The sequence below is a fragment of the Rhinopithecus roxellana genome, chromosome 4 (genome assembly GCF_007565055.1).
Source record: "Rhinopithecus roxellana isolate Shanxi Qingling chromosome 4, ASM756505v1, whole genome shotgun sequence".
NCBI lineage: Eukaryota > Metazoa > Chordata > Mammalia > Primates > Cercopithecidae > Rhinopithecus > Rhinopithecus roxellana.
Window position 1 is genome coordinate 75,008,543 of NC_044552.1, and position 5,108 is coordinate 75,013,650.

Sequence of the window (5,108 nt, forward strand, 5' to 3'; positions counted from 1 at the left end):
CGTGAGAGGGACAATAATTTTTCCAGGATCATATCCATGTAATTTAACAATCTGAGTTCTCCCAATCCCTATCATAGTAGCAATTTGATCTAAATAAGGAGTTAGAGTCTGTGAATTAGTATGTGGAAGAAAAAGTCACTCTACTAAGTCCTGTTCTTGGACAATAACACCAGTAGGTGAATGCTGAGTTGAAAAAATTAGCAAATCTAGAGTCTTCTCTGGATCCATTCTATTTATCTGAGCTTTATAGACTTGCTTTTTGATCAGCTGTAACTTGACCTCAGCCTCCTTTGTTAATTGCTGAGGGCTAGTGAGACTAGGATTTCCTCTAAGGATAGAAAATAGATTACTGATGGCATAGGTAGGAATGCCTAGAGCAGGTCGTATCCAATTAACATCTCCTAGTAATTTTTGAGAGTCATTTAATGTTTTTAGTTGACCCCTATGTATGGTTACCTTTTTTTTTTTTTTTTTTTTTTGAGACAGAGTCTTGCTCTGTCGCCCAGGCTGGAGTGCAGTGGCGCAATCTCCGCTCACTGCAAGCTCCGCCTCCTGGGTTCATGCCATTCTTCTGCCTCAGCCTCCTGAGTAGCTGGGACTACAGGTGCCCGCCACCATGCCTGGCTCATTTTTGTATTTTTAGTAGAGACGGGGTTTCACCATGTTTGCCAGGATGGTCTCCATCTCCCGCCCATCTCAGCCTCCCAAAGTGCTGGGATTACAGGCGTGAGTCACCGTGCCCGGCCTACATATGGTTACTTTCTGTGGCACAATGGTAGTGTCATTTACTAAGGTCCCCAAGTAGGAGTAAGGAGCAGTAGTCTTAATTTTGTCAGGAGCTATAATTAAACCAGTGTGAGAAATCGAATTTTGCAAGTGATCATAACATTGGAGTAATATTTCTTGAGAGAGGACAGCACAAAGTATATCATCCATATAGTGAATAATGTAACACTGTGAAAATTTTTTATGAGTAGGTTCAATTGCTTGCCCTACATATGTCTGGCAAATTGTTGGGCTGTTTGACATGCCCTGTGGCAACAGTTTCCAATGATAACGCTTACCTGGCTGCAGGTTGTTTACGGCAGGAATTGTAAATGCAAACTGTTCACAGTCCTGCTCAGCTAAAGGGATAGTAAAGGAACAATCTTTTAAATCTATGACTATTAAAGGCCAATTTTTTGGAATTATAGCAGGAGAAGCCAATCCTGGCTGTAATGCTCCCATAGGTTGTATAACTGAATTGATGGCTCTTAAGTCAGTTAACATTCTCCATTTTCCTGATTTTTTCTTAATTATGAAAACTGGAAGATTCCGAGGAGAAAATGTTGGAGCTATGTGCCCATTTTCTAATTGTTCAGTAACTAATTTCTCTAAAGCCTCCAGTTTTACTTTACTTAGTGGCCATTGTTCTATCCAAATTGGCTTATCTGTTTACCATTTTAAAGGTATAGGTTCTGGAGGCTTAATAATGGCTGCCACCAAAAATTATCTCCTAATCTTTGGCAGGAACTTTGATTTTCTGCTTGAAGCAGTTCTTTCAAAGCTTGCAAATTTTTTTCTAGTCCCATACCAGGGACATACCCTATTTCACGCATTGTATGTTGACTTTGAGGGCTATACAATTGTTCTGGAATTAGAACTTGTGTTCTCCATTGTTGTAATAAATCTCTTCCCCATAAGTTTATAGATACAGAAGTTATCATTGGTTTAATAGTCCCAGGTTGTCCATCAGGCCCCTCACAATGCAAAATATAACTACTTTGATATACTTCAGTGGCTTTACCAACTCCAACTATGTTAAATTGAGAGGGTTGAATTGGCCATGTGGATGGCCAGTCCTGTAGAGAAATGATTGAAATATCCACTCCTGTGTCTACCAAACCTTTAAATTTCTTTCCTTAAATAGTTATTTTACAGGTAGGACGTTTATCAGTAATTTGATTTACCCAATAAGCTGCTTTTCCTTGTTTATTCATGCTTCCAAATCCTCTTGTTCGTTTAATTTCACTTTTTCCCATTCCCACGTACAGCACAATCAGGAGCTGTGCTATGTGCTCTCCTGGCTCTGCTTTCCAGGGAGTAGAAGTAGATAAAACAATTTGAATTTCCCCACTGTAATCTGAATCAATGACTCCTGTATGTATTTGTACCCCCTCTTTTTTTTACTTTATTAAAATTCTAAGTTTTATTTCACACGTATATTTTTGTATATTTTGTCTCCCCACAGGAGTTTTTTCCTGTTTTTTGAAGATTTTTTGTCCTTTTGATTTGGTGTTGATGATGGTTTTGAGTCTTTTCCATTCTGATTTGACTTTTGTGCATTTTTGGCTGGAGTATCTCGTACAGATTTCTTCACTGGCACTTTTTCTTCAGCTTCCTCATCTTCAGAATCATCATCATCTTCTTCTTCATCATCATCATGCTCATCATCATCTTCATCAGCAGCAAGTTTTGCTTTTTTCTGTGGAATCTTGCCACCACCTCCAGGGGCAGACTGCTTTCCAGATACACGTAAGAGTTTCACATCCTCCTCCTCCTCTAACTCTGCATCTTCCTCCACAGCTACTAAGTGCTGTCCACTAGTATGCACTGGCCCCGAACCACACTTCAACCTTGAGACCACTGGTGGTGTTACTTTAAAGCCCCCAAGGGAAACCGTTGGCTGCACAGACATTTTCAAAGTTGCCAGTGTTACTTTAATTGGACTGCCTTCGTAATTCATTGCCTCTGCTTCAACAATGTGCAATTCATCCTTTGCACCAGCCCCTAAACTGACCGTTCTTAAAGATAACTGGTGCTCATTTTCATCATTATCCACCTTAGACTGATAATTTTTGTCGGCCTTTAGTTCACAACCGAATAGATAGTTCTGGGGCCTCAGGGGGCTCATGTCCATGTCCATCAAATCTTCCATCAGGTGGCTGCATGCACTTAGATGGGAGAGAAGGCGGACGGAGATAAACAAATGCTGCTCCAGGGAACAGCCCCGCAGGATGGAATCACACCAATTGTACCCCTTTTAAACTCAAACTAGACCTTCCTGAAAGTAATCCTATTGTCCCTGCTGGCAAGGGTCCACAGACTCCTGTTGGGAGCTTTTGCAGGGGTTCCCCAGGCAGAAGGCTCACAGCTTTTGTGCAGCATAAATCTACTGCGGCACTACCGGCTGTGGCAGGGACAGACATTGTACAGGGGTGAGGGAATGGCCTGAGCTGGAAATGCCCCAGTTTAGAATGGGTCCCGGGACGGGCCCCTCATGGCGTTTCCCGAAATTGGGTTCCCATTTTTATCAAACTTAGAGTGACACTGATTAGCTCAATGTTTTCCTTTTTTACATTTTGGACATATTTCAGGATCAGCAGTTTTCTTTTTTCCCCCTATCTGGTGGCCGGACTTGCTGATTTTTTCTACATTCTTTTTTAGTATGACCGTGCTTCCTACAGTTAAACAAGCTCCAAGATAAAGGAGTATTTCCTTTATCTACTCTCAGTCCTGCCACTGCCTGTGCCAGCAAGGTAGCTTTATGCAGATTACCTCCGATACCATCACAGGCCTTGATATAATCAACTAAATGTGCTTTCCCTCTGATAGGTCGCAGAGCAGCCTGGCAATCGAGATTAGCATTGTCAAAAACTAGTAACTGCAACACTATATCCTGAGCAGCTGAATCTGCAATCATCTTTTTAAGAGACTCCTGTAACCGAGCTATAAAATCAACGTATGGTTCTTTGGGTCTCTGTTTTACAGCACTAAAGGAAGGGTATTGTTCTCTACCTGAAGTGATTTTGTCCCAAGCTCTAATGCACACTCCTCTAAGCTGTTCTATGGCCTCATCCTGCATGACCACTTGTGCATCTAAACCAGCCTAGCTGCCAACCCCAAAAAGTTGGTCTGCAGTTATATTAATTTGAGGTTGGGCCTGGGCATTGCAAGCAGTCTGAATGGAAGCTTCGTCTGCCCACCAAGTTTTAAATTGTAAGAACTGAGCAGGAGTCAGACAAGCTCAAGTAAGAGCATCCCAGTCAGTAGGAATCATCCGACTGGAAACAGCAACATTCTTTAACAGTCCCATTACAAAAGGAGAATCTGGTTTAAATTCTTTGAGTAATTTAAAAGGAAAAGGCTCAGATGCAGCTGTAATATTTCCCTGATGATCTGGGGGGTGTATTCTAACAGGGAACTGCCAAGCCTCTAAATCACCTCTTGTCTAGCTTGCTGAATTCCTGCCTGAATAGAAATAACAGCAGTCGCTTGAGGTGCTGCTCGAACAGTCACTGGGGCAACTACTTTTCACCCAGTGTCCTCCAGAAAAGAAAGATCTGGGGGGTCATTTTCTTCAAAATAGTAAGGAGGGGGTGCAAAAGGGTAGAGATGAACTTCTCTTTCCTTTGCCACTTTAACTTTAGCTGGCAAATAAACATGTTCTGTAACCTCCTCTGTTACTTTGCTATACTCTTTTTCCTCCTCGTCATCAGTGTGAAAAAGTTACAAGGTGAAACCAACCAGACCCCATATCTGTCCCATTGTTACCCTGATGCTTCTGAGCTCCCCTTCTTACTCACCATGGGGATTGCTTTAAGAGTATTCGGGTGTCCTCCAGCTAGTTTTCTGTTCCTACCATTGCTCTGGCGACCCTTCGACCTGGATTTGAGCCCCCAAGATGGACGTCACTTGCTGAGACCAGCTTGGTCGGGGAGACCCTAACCCAGCAGCACTAGAGGAATTAGACACACACACAGAAATATAGAGATATGAAGTGGAAAATCAGAGGTCTCACAGTCTTCAGAGCTGAGAGCCCTGAGCAGACATTTACCCACACATTTATTAACAGCAAACCAACCAGTCATTAGCATTGTTTCTATAGATATTAAATTGACTAAAAGTATCCCTTATGGGAAGCAAAGGGATGGGCTGAATTAAAGGAATAGGTTGGGCTAGTTAACTGCAGCAGGAACAGGCCCTTAAGGCACAGATCGCTCATGCTATTGTTTGTGGCTTAAGAATGTCTTTAAGTGGTTTTCCACCCTGGGCGGGCCAGGTGTTCCTTGCTCTCATTCCCATAAACCCACAACCTTCCAGCGTGGGTGTTAAGGCCATTATGAACA

The 5,108-nt window shown here is 42.4% G+C and overlaps 1 pseudogene; it reads right to left on the minus strand.

The window, feature by feature from the left end:
• Positions 1–2,165: 2,165 nt before the first annotated feature.
• LOC104677474 lies at positions 2,166–2,917 on the minus strand (annotated as a pseudogene).
• Between the last annotated feature and the right edge of the window lie 2,191 nt (positions 2,918–5,108).